Below are 15915 nucleotides of genomic sequence, written 5' to 3'. Positions count from 1 at the left end.
CTTCGTAATCCATTAGTGACAAGACTAAGTAGCATAAGAGTCAATCCAAAGCTCGTCTCACTAAACACCTGCATTAGTATATTACACGTTTTACATTCTTGAAAAGACTAGAACAAGTCGTGGGAATAGCCTCACTTAAAATGAGATTTCCCTTTTGTGCAAAAATTGACTTTCTTGGTTCGTTAATCATGTTAGATCTGATAAGTTTGTACAGTACAACCCCGGTGATTTAGGCTGATCAATCATCATTCTTTATGTTAAAGTCACATCTTCAAATACCATTAATGTCTCCCACGCAGTCTTTTTTTCCTTTTCAAGCAAAGAGAGAACAGCATCACAACCCGTCATAAAGTATTGGTCAGAAATAAAAGTATGTGATCACTCATTGCCTAGTGCATTTGAAAGGCCATTGATAGATATTAACCCAAAGATTTTTGCCTCCCCAAATACAATCAATAGTTCGTCTACCCCTTTGTCACGGAATAGCGAAATACTGGTAGTTTGAAAGCTGCTAAAAGAAGCAAGGGCAACATTTAGGGGAAAGGGAATACACAGACGAACCCAGGATTAAAAACATCCTCAAAGATTGGAAAGTTTTCTGAGAGATGACGACAGTAAGAAAGAACTTTTAAGTTTTCATTCACAGGAGCTTGTTCAATACAATTTTGAGTACAAGGTAGTTGAAGCAACAAATGCTCAGAATGTTTAGTGTTATCCACCACTTGATGATGTTTCAAGTTTAGCACCATGTCTACACGAAGAGACTGACACTAGAATCAAGATAGATACGTCTGATGCAGTGAAACATACACTTAACTGAGTCATGACTCAAACAGACGATACTGATGTCATTGCTGTTTCGCTATTCCGTGACATAGGGCAGACAAACTTTGGTTTGCATTTAGAAGGGGAAAAGTATAAGATATATATCAATCAATGACCTTTCAAATGCACTAGGCATTAAAAGATAACACGTTCGCTGGAAAAGGAACTGCGTTGGTGACATTAATGGAGTTTGAAGATGTGACTATAGCATTTAGAATGATGATTGACCAACCAACATCACCATATGGATTTGATGTTTAATGTCATTGAAAACGATACGTGGTTTTGTTGGAAGATAAAAAAAAAAACCAAAAAAAAACCGATTAGGTTAACAAGGCAAGAAAATATGTGTTTTTGCAGAATTTATTAAGATGTGAGAAACAATACCACAGTCTTTGTAAATGTTGGAAATCAGCTCTTCGATTGTGAATTGCGGCCTATGAGTATGCTAATTGGGTATTATGTCCTTACCTAAATAAAATACCTTGAAACTGAAATACGAGTGGATGAAGTCTTGGATGCGTATGGTAGTTATAGCAACAAATGGTCAGGATATTCTATCTTATCCACCACGTAATGTATTTCAAGTTCAGCACCAAGTTCACATTTAGAGGCAGACACTAAAATCATGGTGCATGTGTCTGATGCAGTGAAACACGCACTTAAACGGGTCATGATTCGAACAGTCGTTAATGATGATGTTGTCACTACTGTTTCTCTATTCCGTGACATAGGGGTAGACGTTGTGTTTGAGAGGGCAAAAGACTTTGGATTAATATCTATCAATGGCCTTTCAAATGCACTAGGCAATGAGTGATCTGAGTAATCTGAAACACTTATTGTTATCCATGTCTTTACCTGTTGTGATATGGTTCTCTCTTTGCTTGAAAGGGGGGAAAAGACTATGTGAGAGACATTGATTGCATTTGAAGATGTGACTTTAACAAAAAGAATGATGATTAATCAGACTAAATCACCGGGGTTTTACTGTAAGATCGCACAAACTAAGCAGATGGGTATAACATGGTTAAAGAAGCAAGAAAATAACTATTTGCGCAACAGGGACAGCTTTTCGAGGCTATTCCCTCAACTCGGTCTAGTCTTTTCCAGCATGTAAATAATGCAATATACTTAGGCAGGTGTTTAGGGAGACGAGCTTGAGATTGGCTCTTATGCTACCCACCCCAGGCGGGGACAAAGAGGATAACTTTTGAAAAACTCTTTTTGAGGCCTCATCATTTTGTCAAAAGTGTATACATTGTGGATGTAAGAAAGGATTCCGCGGTCATTTTAAATGTGGAAAATCGGGTATCCCGTGCACTGCGATGTGTGCATGTCATGGTGACTGTGAATAAACATGTATTCTTGGCCAAATAGTAATAATTTTAAATTTTGTTTAGTACTATAGTGATTTTATTTTGTTTTAATCAATCTATCCAAAACTCTAAATCGAAGAAATAGATTGAGGACTCATCTTTGAAATTTACGTCATATTTTTAACCGGAAGTGTCAACTTTATATCTAAATATTTACAACATGCTAGAATAAGTGGTTTTGAGGAAAACTTTAAGCCAAAAGTTTAATGACCAGCACAAAATAAAATCATTTCTTTACATATTGAAAAAAATGAAAATTTGAATAAAAAATTGATATTTCTCTGTCCGCCATTTTGGATAGAAAGGGTTTTTAAGACATATGTCTTATGCATTGTATCCATCAGAAACACCATAGAAATGTTCATAAACAATGTAATGATAGTAGCAATACGTTAAAACACATTTCAGTTACCCTCCCTAAAAAATAAGCTTATTTAAGTACAATGCCAGCCATATTGGATTTTAACCGGAAGTGGGATTTCTGAAGACATCTAATCTATTTAATTTATCCAAAAGTAGTAAAAAACAAAGGTCTGTACCAAATATTAAGATAGTAGCATGATAATAACACATTTTTACACGCTAGCCTTCGATATTGGGCTGATTTAAGTATGACGTCCGCCATTTTGGATTTTACCGGAAGTCAGACATTTTTTTCAAATGCCTCCCTATCTGAAATAAAAGAGTAATAGTTGAGGAAGGTCTATGCCAAATTTCATGCTTGTAACAGAATGTGCACAATTCGTCTGAAATATGCTTGTAGCCGCCGGACTATAAGTGATAATGTTTCTTATATCTTTTGCGATGGAGACTATTGTTGAAAACAACATAACATACATATTGTGATAAATGTCCTGGCTTCATATACAATTGTTTGAAGAAACAGAACATGTCTGCTTCTATAATGTGAAGGAAAGACAGTCACTGTTCATTACAGATAAAATGATCAAATCATATCTGGACTTTAAGAATGTTGCAATAGACAAATAAATTGAATTATCAAACATATCTATATTTATGGTGTCGTCTTTGTGGTCAGACTAGTTCTGTGACATTATAATGTTCAGTTCTGGTACATGTAATGTCATGCTGCTGATTAAGTACCTATTAGAATATGAAACTTTTTTTTGTGTTTTAATAGATCAGTTCCCTAGCGTACCATCTTCCCAGTAAATGATACATTATGTTGATAATAATTTGTTAATTTGTTTATGCCCCAACTACGATAGTAGAGGGGCATTATGTTTTTGGTATGTGCGTCTGTTCCTCTGTCCCTCCGTCAGTTCGTTCGGCCGTCTACCCCGCTTCAGGTTAAAGTTTTTGGTCGAGGTAGTTTTTGATGAAGTTGAAGTCCAATCAACCTAAAACTTATTATACATGTTCCTTATGATATGCTCTTTTTACTCTTAATGCCAAATAAGAGTTCTGACCCCAATTTCACGGTCCATTGCACATAGAAAATGATAGTGCGAGTGGCGCGTCCGTGTACTGGGGACACATTCTTGTTTAAAGAATAAGTTTGTCTCTGACAAAGTGTTCTGTTTAGATCCTTTATTCCTGTTATCAGATCTTTTAATAGTTAAGTTGTTGTCTCTCTGAAATATTTTCCCATATTTATTCCTAACTTTAAAGTTATAGCATTGTATATCTGATCATGATTATTCGATACTTTAGGGATGCAGGTACGGAAATTAAAGCATGTGTGTATTTAATAATAAAAAAAAGTCCCTAGCAAATTTTACGTTAAAGGTCTTCTATTTTTGTACACAAAGAAATATTATTGACCTATCATGTTATTTATATTTATTTATAAGGATAATGATCTAATTATTCAATAGCTCTGGCTATTATTTTTGAAATAGATATTCATTCAAAACAATTCCCTATGGTATCCACCTAATAAAATTATAATGACATTTTCGGTAATATTTTTTCTACAACAGTGGTTATTTCGACATTATATGTCTCTTCAGTGATGTTCTATGTTATAATATTTGAAAATCCAAAGCTTATTAAAAAAATAAAGTACAATAAACCGAAAATTAAAGGTAAAATATATTATCCAAAATTTTTTTATTTTCATGCTAGTACTGCTGTTACAGTACTGGTTACTGCGCTGATGATAAGTATTTGAAAGAAATGCAAATGCATTTTATGTTCTACTACTGCACACACAAAAAATAAACAAGACATTAGAGTAAAATGCACCAAAACTTACAAGCATTTCTAACACAAATGTATATAATGACTGAAATTGGATCTCATTTCTGTTAATGAATAGCATTCTTTTTTTCTGGGACATGGCAAATTACAAGTAACATAATTAAGCACATCTGTTGAGGGTAATTACAGAAAAGTAGTACGTAATGCGTATAGAAACTTATCATTCGTTTAGACAAATACTATAAAATTAAAACTACTGCTGATAGAATAAACTCATCATAGATACCAGGACTAAATTTTGTATATACGCCAGATGCTCGTTTCGTCTACAAAAGACTCATCAGTGAGTCAGTGACGCTCGAATAAAAAAAAGTTTTAAAAAAAACCAAAAAGGGTACAAAGTTGAAGAGCATTGAGGACCAAAATTCCTAAATATTTTGCCAAATCCAGCGAAGGTAATCTATGCCTGAGGTAGAAAAGTCTTAGTATTTCGAAAATTCTAAATTTTGTAAACAGTTAATTTATAAATATAAACATATCAATGATAATTCATGTCAGCACTAAAGGTGCTGACTTCTGGGCTAGTGATACCCTCGGGGAAATGAATCTCCACTAGCAGTGGCATCGACCCAGTGGTTGTAAATAAACTCATCATAGATACCAGGACTAAATTTTGTTTATACGCCAGAAGACTCATCAGTGACGCTCGAATCCAAAAAAGGTTAAAAAGGCCAAAGAATCTCATTCGCCAACGGTAATGTCGGCCATTTATTTATCTGTGCCTCGGTTTGATTGGTCAATACTTTATTATCTAACTATACATCTACGGATCACAAAAACTTAACCTAGGACTGTTGTGTCTATGTTTTAAGCCACAATAAAAATTACCACAAAAATATAAGTTCAATAGAATCGTTTCAAAAATATAGATAATAACATAACGAAGTCATATTTACTACATGCGCATCTCGACAATAAATTATTCTTTGGAGAGGATAAGTATATAAACCATAAAGGTCAAAAGTAATTTCAAATGGAGATAATGATTTGAACTCAGATTTAGATAAAATCAAATTGACCATCGTCAAGATGCTAAGAGAAAATGATAAAACAACAAAAATAAACGCAATTCAAATTCAAATTCAGCAAAAAGTATAAACCGGAAAAGTTAATCAGGAATTGAAACTATCAAAATCGTAATAAGTAGGAAGGTCGTATTATGCGACAAGCATGACAATATTTTCAGGAAATTATTATGCTAAGCTTTGTGTATTCATTGGATATTTAGCATTTTTGTCTGAAAATATCCTTTACATTAAACCGCCTCATTATAAATTAATATATAGCTCAAAATGTTATAAGTTCAACAATCGGTGTCACTTAACAAATGCTTAAGTCTAATAGTATATCACTTTAAAAAGGCGGAAGTTAAATAATACTGTAAAATGTTATATAATCCTTCTTGTGATGACCTGGAATACTCTTCCCTTGTTAAAGATAGATAATACTAAATAGAAAAAAAACTTCTTCAATAACACTTAAATCAACCATATGGTTTATCTTGCCTTTTGATTACAAATATCTTACGTAGCTTTCTTTTGTTGTTTCTAATTTTAGTTCAGTTTGCGCAAAAAGGAAAAAAAAGTGACTACTAATTCAACATAAGATAAGGATGTAATTTATATGTTTTACTACTCGCTATTTTATTTACAGGTCCCTGTTATATTTAGTTGTTTGTTTTAAATGTTATTCCTATTCCCTTTAAGGTATGGAGCATTCGTCGTTTTAAATAGCTTTGGATCAATTCTTTTGCGTGCCTTGACTAAAGCAATGTTTTAGGAAGTCAATGCAGAAAGGTGTTCATTATCAAATCAACATTGCTCTTCGATCACTTTTATGGAATATAAGTGAGAAAGTTTCAAACATCGTAGAATAATCAGTAGAAATGGGACAAGCAATTGACAAGTGTCTTTACTGCGGAAAAATATTTTATTTTAGTTTTTACTCCAGAACTCTGTTGCTTCCAACAAAACGAATAAAACTAACTTCTTGAAACGCCAAAAAGTCAGTATAATAAAATGTGAAAACTCATAAAATTTGAAATAACAATAGAACCGTCAAGGTAAAAATAAAACAATAAAAAATACCACATAAATTGAGAATTCTAAAGATCCAAATCCAGAACGAAAACAGAAAAGAAAAATGTATTGGAGTGGGCCCGGGGGGGGGTTCTTTGAGCAAACTGGACATTCTTTTAAATACTCAGTTTCAAGCGTGTAAAAACACATTTTGATAAGTTATTTATATTTTTGAAAGCTCTGGTTCAAGAGAGACAACTCTAATTTTAATATATTTGGTACGATAATATATAAATAAAGATGTGTATAAAACAGAGATTATAACCAATTAGACAATAAACCACTTAAGGTTTATGATCCCTTCTGTAGCCATTTTTGTACGAAATTTTCAAACTTGAATTCTATCAAAACTACAGATAATAATAAATAATAGCGATAAGCCACTTTGTACATATACCGAGGGGAAACTTGACGCAAAGCATTATTAATTACCGTTTCATTGCTTTTAATAGAAAAAGAGTACTTTGTAGCAAATAAACCAAGATTTTTATAGAATATCCACAGCATTTATTACAGAGATTTTTGTTCTAAAATTTAAATCATATATTGTTCTCCTCTTATATTTAATGCGTTTCGCTCGGTTTTGGTTTGTTACCCCGATTTTGTTTTTTGTCCATGGATTTATGAGTTTTGAACAGCGGTATACTACTGTTGCCTTTATTTACTCACTTGCTTTTCTATAATGTGCTTGTGTTTATTTTTTACCAAAAGTTCTAACCAACCTGTAAATTCCAAATATACCTCGTGCTGATTTACTTTTAAAATTATAAACTTTTCTAGATTTTGCTATCCATTTTTTTTCGTTCCTGCAGAAGGTGCAAAAATTAACTAAGTAGTGAAAACGATTGAGAAGCTCCCCTCATATAATCAATGTTGTGAGTAGTATTGATTTAAATGGACAATAGATGGACAATAGACACCTGTAGACAATAGGTGATTTAACAGGTTTAAACTGTGTAACTGAGTGGACCGTATCAAATGAAACTCGGGTGTTTGTTTATTTTGCTATCTTCTGCAGACTGGAAAAAAATGCACATCAAAATGCAGGTAAGTTTTTAATTTTCTGAAACGTAGACTTCATATAACTTTTATATATCTAGTTCCTGCCATGCCTTAAAACTTTCCTGGATGTACCAGTTTGTCTGTACTCATAGTAGTTTTTTGAGGCGTAAACACGGCCATATTTTTCAATTCCTTATGATGAACCTTAAGCAATGAATCAACACAAGGGTACATAATTCTTACGTTCAAATGAAGTGGATGTAAGCAATCGTATGCAAGTGCACGGCCTTCAACAATGAAAAAAATCCAATATCGTATAGTTGACTATAAAATGTCCCAACATGAAAAAATAAAGCAATGCGATTGAATAATAATAAGGCCCGATTTATAACAAAATTATTTACGGAAATCACCAGACTCAAGCTAGCGACCAATCCTAGCGACCAATCAAGCTAGCGACCAATTCTAGCGACCACTAAAGAACACAATGAGTATCAACTTGTCAAAGAATCATAATGTGGTACATGAGAAAACCACAAAACAAAATAATGAAACAACGTTCTGTTAAAAATAAAATCTGGCTACCAATACGGCTTATATTGTTTTTAACCTTTAAATAACTAAAGATATCCATCATATCAAGTCAGAAGTCGTCTGTAGCCTAATGTACTGACTAGTTTGGTTGCTAAATGTCAGCATCAATATAAATCAGTAAAGGGAGAACGTCCGAGAGAATATAGTCCTTAGTGTGGACAGTGAGTTACTTGCCATTTTTTTTATACGGACCCCTTCCAAATTTATTTCTTCATGTTTTATGCCTCAAATAGCCAGTAGGGAGATTAAAGCACAGTGTAAAAACAAATGGGTTATGAATTTTAAAATAAAGTAGTGATTTGGTCCGGTTAATAAGAAAAGGTTAAAAAATAGCACATCGGAAGCTTTCTAAAGATTTCAGGACTTAACATACAATTAACTATATTTGGAATTTGCCTTAATATTTGGATATTATTGAGAAAGTTTAGGTGGGATTCAATTCCCAGAAGGTTTTAACCCTCAAAAAATCATTTCAGTGGGCCCTGCTTTGATTTATTAACTTTCATTTGAGCCATGTCCGGTGGCGAACTTTGCCGTAGGGAGCTGTACAGAAAGACTGAAAAATGAGCCCATACCCATAACTGTATAGGTACCTCAGACTTTGGATGGCCAGTGAAGTCTTCAGGTGCACTTTCCCACCCAGGGATTGATACGAGTTGAAGATATGGATACTAGCTTTTAATCTAACCACCTGCGGTCAAGAACTTTGCCGTAGGAGGATGGGAATAAAGCGACTGCTGCCACCACCCGTAATTGACCGAAATGAGAAATTGAGTATGTTGTTGTCAGCTTCCGGTGCACTTTCCCACCTGGGCATTTTCATGAATAAAAGGGTCTGGGACAAGCTTTCAATCCCACTAGGTGTGGAAAAAAACTTTGCCGTAGGGAGCTGTACAGAAAGACTGAAAAATGAGCCCATACCCATAATTGTATAGGTACCTCAGACTTTGGATGGCCAGTGAAGTCTTCAGGTGCACTTTCCCACCCAGGGATTGATACGAGTTGAAGATATGGATACTAGCTTTTAATCTAACCACCTGCGGTCAAGAACTTTGCCGTAGGAGGATGGGAATAAAGCGACTGCTGCCACCACCCGTAATTGACCGAAATGAGAAATTGAGTATGTTGTTGTCAGCTTCCGGTGCACTTTCCCACCTGGGCATTTTCATGAATAAAAGGGTCTGGGACAAGCTTTCAATCCCACTAGGTGTGGAAAAAAACTTTGCCGTAGGGAGCTGTACAGAAAGACTGAAAAAATGAGCCCATACCCATAACTGTATAGGTACCTCAGACTTTGGATCGCCAGTGAAGTCTTCAGGTGCACTTTCACACCCAGGGATTGATACGAGTTGAAGATATGGATACTAGCTTTTAATCTAACCACCTGCGGTCAAGAACTTTGCCGTAGGAGGATGGGAATAAAGCGACTGCTGCCACCACCCGTAATTGACCGAAATGAGAAATTGAGTATGTTGTTGTCAGCTTCCGGTGCACTTTCCCACCTGGGCATTTTCATGAATAAAAGGGTCTGGGACAAGCTTTCAATCCCACTAGGTGTGGAAAAAAACTTTGCCGTAGGGAGCTGTACAGAAAGACTGAAAAATGAGCCCATACCCATAACTGTATAGGTACCTCAGACTTTGGATGGCCAGTGAAGTCTTCAGGTGCACTTTCCCACCCAGGGATTGATACGAGTTGAAGATATGGATACTAGCTTTTAATCTAACCACCTGCGGTCAAGAACTTTGCCGTAGGAGGATGGGAATAAAGCGACTGCTGCCACCACCCGTAATTGACCGAAATGAGAAATTGAGTATGTTGTTGTCAGCTTCCGGTGCACTTTCCCACCTGGGCATTTTCATGAATAAAAGGGTCTGGGACAAGCTTTCAATCCCACTAGGTGTGGAAAAAAACTTTGCCGTAGGGAGCTGTACAGAAAGACTGAAAAATGAGCCCATACCCATAACTGTATAGGTACCTCAGACTTTGGATGGCCAGTGAAGTCTTCAGGTGCACTTTCCCACCCAGGGATTGATACGAGTTGAAGATATGGATAATAGCTTTTAATCTAACCACCTGCAGTCAAGAACTTTGCCGTAGGAGGATGGGAATAAAGCGACTGCTGCCACCACCCGTAATTGACCGAAATGAGAAATTGAGTATGTTGTTGTCAGCTTCCGGTGCACTTTCCCACCTGGGCATTTTCATGAATAAAAGGGTCTGGGACAATCCTTTTAAATAATTAAAAAACCTACATAAAGTTAAAATATTATTTAGTTCTACATTTTTTTACAATAAGTTAGAGTATAAATGCTGAACAGGCAGTCTAGGGACATGCCATTTTGGTTATTTTGAACTATTCAGGAATCAATCCCTCTAAAATAGTATGTTTCTTTGCTTAAAAATGTTAAATCTAATTCAATGTACTGACTTAATAAAGAATTACGTTAAAAGTGGGTCGGACAAGAAATCACGTTTTTATTGAAATACGTTCATAAGATGTCTGCATGTTGATTTATATCTAAGTATGATGTCTTTGTACCGATGATAAAACTTAATACATGTTTGATATTGAAAACCCTGGTGTAATACATTTTACAGTTATATGTAGATTTCTTTCGGTAAAAATCTAATACTTTGTAACCTAAAAATGGATTATTAACAAAAGGAAATAACAGTCATCTCTTCAAACATAAATCTTTAATTAACATACTGAATATCATTAAATATTTGTACCAGATGTTGATTCGATGGGTCTTTGCTGTTTTTAATCGATGAATTTAACTGATTACAATACATAAACAAGTCCACAATAAGTGGTGCACAGTTATTTCCAATTGGAACTTCGATAATTTGTCGATATACGGAATCTCCAAAGCAAACTATCTATTGAATTGAAGGCCAGTTATTTTAATTTATCAACGCATTTATTTTTTAAACCATATTTGTTAAATGATGTTTGTAATATTGAATGTTGGTGTCATGTTTTTGTTTTGAGTGCTTTAAAATATGTTTCGTTTTTAAATCAAAATTAAACGAATCACTTTGCATATTGCTCCATTTTATAAATTTTTGTTAAATTATAATTATTAATCCAATTTGTTCGACAAAAATGTTGTTCTTTCTTTAGAAATTTTGATCCTCAGTTTGAAACGAGTGTCTAAGAAAGTATTCCTGTTATTAGACTTTTTTAAACTATCGTTTCTCATAATGATCCTTTAAAAAATGTCCCCTTGTTACACATTACAAATTCAGTACAAAAGTAATACGTGCAAAGTTTTCAACTTTCGGTATTTAGCTGACTGAAAATTGCTCACTCCAGACCTCCTTTCGTATATACAAAATTTATTCCTGGTATCTGTGATGAGTTTATTTACACCTGTTCTACATTAAAGATGCCACCTTTCGGACTTTAACTGACTGAATATTGTTCATTCCAGGCCTTCTCTATTACTCAATTTATTTCACTTGACTGGGCATGGTTTAACCGGTTCGCTCATAATAAACCAGTCCATCTATAGATAGGTGTATTACGATAAACTCATCAATGAAGTGTCCAGTAATTCTTTTGTAAATTCCTTTGATGACACTGATAGGTGATTAGAAATCAGTAATAATTATAACGGCAATCATCCTTATCACACACATCTTCAAATAGACTGTCCTTATGCAAATTAAAACCTAGCTCCGCCCGATCAGTTGAAATAACATTGGTAATACATGTTATTTAAAAACTCTTAATTCAGAATTTTATTCCATTTTATTACTTCACGATAATGATTTTTTGCTTTCTCTTCGAGTACGTTAACGGATTAACCTGAACATTCCTCGTTCTACTCCTCAAACTTAGTCATTGTTCACTTAAATGTATGCTCTCATTCACATATATACTATATAGTTCAATATCAATAATTTATCTATACTTTATACAATTGAACATTTATTTGCGCTCGTATGTTATGGTGATCTCTGAGTTGGAAGACAACCAAATGCTTGAGTATAAGTTCATGGATCTCTATATAAAGTTTAAACACAAGGTTCCATATCACTATAGTATGGTTGGAAATGTTTCTGGTGGATTTTTCCAAGCAGTTTTGTAAGAAGGGGCGAAAAATATTACTTTAACTGGTTAATGCAAAAAAAATTGCTTTGAAGACAAGAACTTTAGTAAAAGAGTATAGAATTAAAACATCTTTTTAGAAGAAAGATCTATACCCCGATAAGACGTTTCGGATTGGTTTTTGGAGGTTCACAGTGACCACAAAGGGGCCAGACACAATCATTTGTATGGTTTTTAGATATAAAAAAAAAACGGAATATAAGAGATATTTCTCTGATCAATATTTCAGCACAAAAATTCAAAATCACAATAAGAACTTTTGGGTTTATTTTGGAGGTAATTGTCATAGCTATTTAGGAATAAGAGCCAAAAAGGGTGTTTCAAAAATATTTTTGTCAGATTTGCAATGGGGCCTACAAAACTATTTTTTTGTTTGCAGGAAACTACTTGAGAATCAGTAACCGCATAAATGCCTATGGGCTCATTTTTCAGACTTTCTGTACAGTTCCCTACGGCAAAGTTTTTTCCCACACCTAGTGGGATTGAAAGCTTGTCCTTGGCTCTTCTATTTATGAAAATGCCCGGATGTTAAAGTGCACCGGAAGCTGACAACCACATACCCAAATTCTCATTTTTGTCCATTACGGGTGGTGGCAGCGGTCGCTTTACTCCCATCTTCCTACGGCAAAGTTCTTGACCGCAGGTGGTTAGAATGAATGCTATTATCCATATCTTCAACTCGTATCAATTCCGGAGTGGAAAAGTGCACCTGACGACTTCCCTGTCCATCCAAAGTCTGAGGTACATATACAGTAATGCCTATGGGCTCATTTTTCAGACTTTCTGTACAGTTCCCTACGGCAAAGTTTTTTCCCACACCTAATGGGATTGAAAGCTTGTCTTTGGCTCTTCTATTCATGAAAATGCCCGGATGGGAAAATGCACCGGAAGCTGATAAACCACATACCCAAATTCTCATTTTCGTCCATTACGGGTGGTGGCAGCGGTCGCTTTACTCCCATCCCCCTACGGCAAAGTTCTTGAAAGCAGGTGGTTAGAATGAAAGCTATTATCCATATCTTCAACTCGTATCAATTCCGGAGTGATAAAGTGCACCTGACGACTTCCCTGTCCATTCAAAGTGTGAGGTACATATACAGTAATGCCTATGGGCTCATTTTTCAGACTTTCTGTACAGTTCCCTACGGCAAAGTTTTTTTCCACACCTAGTGGGATTGAAAGCTTGTCCTTGGCTCTTCTATTCATGAAAATGCCCGGATGGGAAAGTGCACCGGAAGCTGAAAACCACATACCCAAATTCTCATTTGTGTTCATTGCGGGTGGTGGCAGCGGTCGCTTTACTCCCATCCCCCTACGGCAAAGTTCTTGACTGCAGGTGGTTGGATTGCAAGCTATTATCCATATCTTCAACTCGTATCAATCCCTGGGTGGGAAAGTGCACCTGAAGACTTCACTGATCATCCAAAGTCTGAGGTACCTATACAGTTATAGGTATAGGCTTATTTTTCATTCTTTCTGTACAGTTCCCTACGGCAAAGTTTTTTCCCACACCTAGTGGGATTGAAAGCTTGTCCCAGACCCTATTATTCATGAAAATGCCCAGGTGGGAAAGTGCACCAGAAGCTGACAACAACATACTCAGTTTCTAATTTTCGTACCTTGCGGGTGGTGGCAGCAGTGGCTTTACTCCCATCCCCCTACGGCAAAGTTCTTGACCGCAGGTGGTTAGATTGCAAGCTATTATCCATATCTTCAACTCGTATCAATCCCTGGGTGGGAAAGTGCACCTGAAGACTTCACTGATCATCCAAAGTCTGAGGTACCTATACAGTTATAGGTATAGGCTTATTTTTCATTCTTTCTGTACAGTTCCCTACGGCAAAGTTTTTTCCCACACCTAGTGGGATTGAAAGCTTGTCCCAGACCCTATTATTCATGAAAATGCCCAGGTGGGAAAGTGCACCAGAAGCTGACAACAACATACTCAGTTTTTAATTTTCGTACCTTGCGGGTGGTGGCAGCAGTGGCTTTACTCCCATCCCCCTACGGCAAAGTTCTTGACCGCAGGTGGTTAGATTGCAAGCTATTATCCATATCTTCAACTCGTATCAATCCCTGGGTGGGAAAGTGCACCTGAAGACTTTACTGATCATCCAAAGTCTGAGGTACCTATACAGTTATAGGTATGGGCTAATTTTTCAGTCTTACTGTACAGTTCTCTACGGCAAAGTTTTTTCCTACACCTAGTGGGATTGAAAGCTTGTCCCAGACCCTATTATTCATGAAAATGCCCAGGTGGGAAAGTGCACCAGAAGCTGACAACAACATACTCAGTTTTTAATTTTCGTACCTTGCGGGTGGTGGCAGCAGTGGCTTTACTCCCATCCCCCTACACTTTCTCGATAATATCCAAATATTAAAGAAATATTCATTGGCTTTAACTCAAAATATGGACAATCTTATGTTGAGGGGTCCTGCAATCTTTTGAAAGCTTCTGGTGTGCTATTTTTTTAACCTTTTCTTATTAACCGGACCAAATCACTACTTTTAACTTTAAAATTCATGACCCACAATCTTTTTACAGTGTGCTTTAATCCCCTTACTTTCTATTTGAGGCATAAAACATGAAGAAATCATACATTTGGAAGGGGTATAAAAAAAAATGGCAAGTAACACTGTCCACACTTAGGACAATGGTTAGAAAGCCAGTATATAGTAATTCTTTCGAACATAATATATATTTCTTATTTCGTTTATTTGAAAGCTGATACATTGTACACAGGAACGAGATTAATTCAACTCACGTGATTAAATAGTTATTCTATGCTACGCCTACAACAGTAAATACCATAATGTTATCTGGTCTGCAGGATGTTCGTTCGTTCGTTCGTCCGTGTATCCATCCGTTTATACTGAATCTAAGACGACGTTGTAGTCAGATTAAGTTGAAACTATGTACACATGTTTATTAAAATATGTTCTTTTTAATTACTTACGGTTCTCTGAATATGGAAAATAATTTTGCGACCAAATCATCATAGACAAACACTGTTGGTGTTTTTCTAATTCAATTCGCTTACTTTTTATTCTCAGTTCGTATCCGTAAATTACTCGTATATAACTATTATGTGATTGGGGGATACACGATCTGTTTTTAATATTATATTTGCAATCCTTGATTTTTGTTTACGATCTCGGTTGAGAGTTTGGAAAACCGAGAAAACGTAATAAAGACCTCAAAATATAGTTTACATTTTTTCCCAACTAGTTCCCTTCTCGATAGAGTAAAATACGTAAAGGAGCGCACTTTACAGTCTATAAATACATATAAAATAACACAAAGTATGTGTGTATGTAGGGGAATAAAAAATATTGTTCCTTCGCTTTTTGTGTATTTTCCGCTGTGCATTTGCTGATTAAAGATACCCTTTCTCCTGTGTGTTTCTATTGTATTACGATATTTTGACTTTTTACGATTTTCTGGGACGTTCTCCCTTTACTGATTTATATTGATGCAAACATTTAGCAACCAAACTAGTCAGTACATTAGGCTACAGACGACATGTTGTAGTGTCCCTTCTGACTTAATATGATGGATATCTCTAGTTATTTAAAGGTTAAAAACAATATAAACCGTATTGGTAGCAAGATTTTATTTTTAACAGAACGTTGTTTCACTATGTCGTTTTGTGGTTTTCTCATATACCCCATTATGATTCTTTGGCAAGTTGATTCT

At 35.5% G+C, this 15915-nt stretch overlaps 1 protein-coding gene across 3 annotated transcripts in view; it reads right to left on the bottom strand.

Moving 5' to 3' along the window:
• Window positions 1-15915, bottom strand: part of LOC134685073 (ETS-related transcription factor Elf-5-like) — a 41679-nt gene that overhangs the window by 18820 nt on the left and 6944 nt on the right. The gene's annotated exons all lie outside the window — the stretch shown is intronic.

This window comes from Mytilus trossulus, chromosome 9 (genome assembly GCF_036588685.1).
Source record: "Mytilus trossulus isolate FHL-02 chromosome 9, PNRI_Mtr1.1.1.hap1, whole genome shotgun sequence".
NCBI classification, from domain to species: Eukaryota; Metazoa; Mollusca; class Bivalvia; order Mytilida; family Mytilidae; genus Mytilus; species Mytilus trossulus.
The sequence above is the reverse complement of the archived record's forward strand: the minus strand, read 5'-3'. Positions and strand labels throughout refer to the sequence as shown.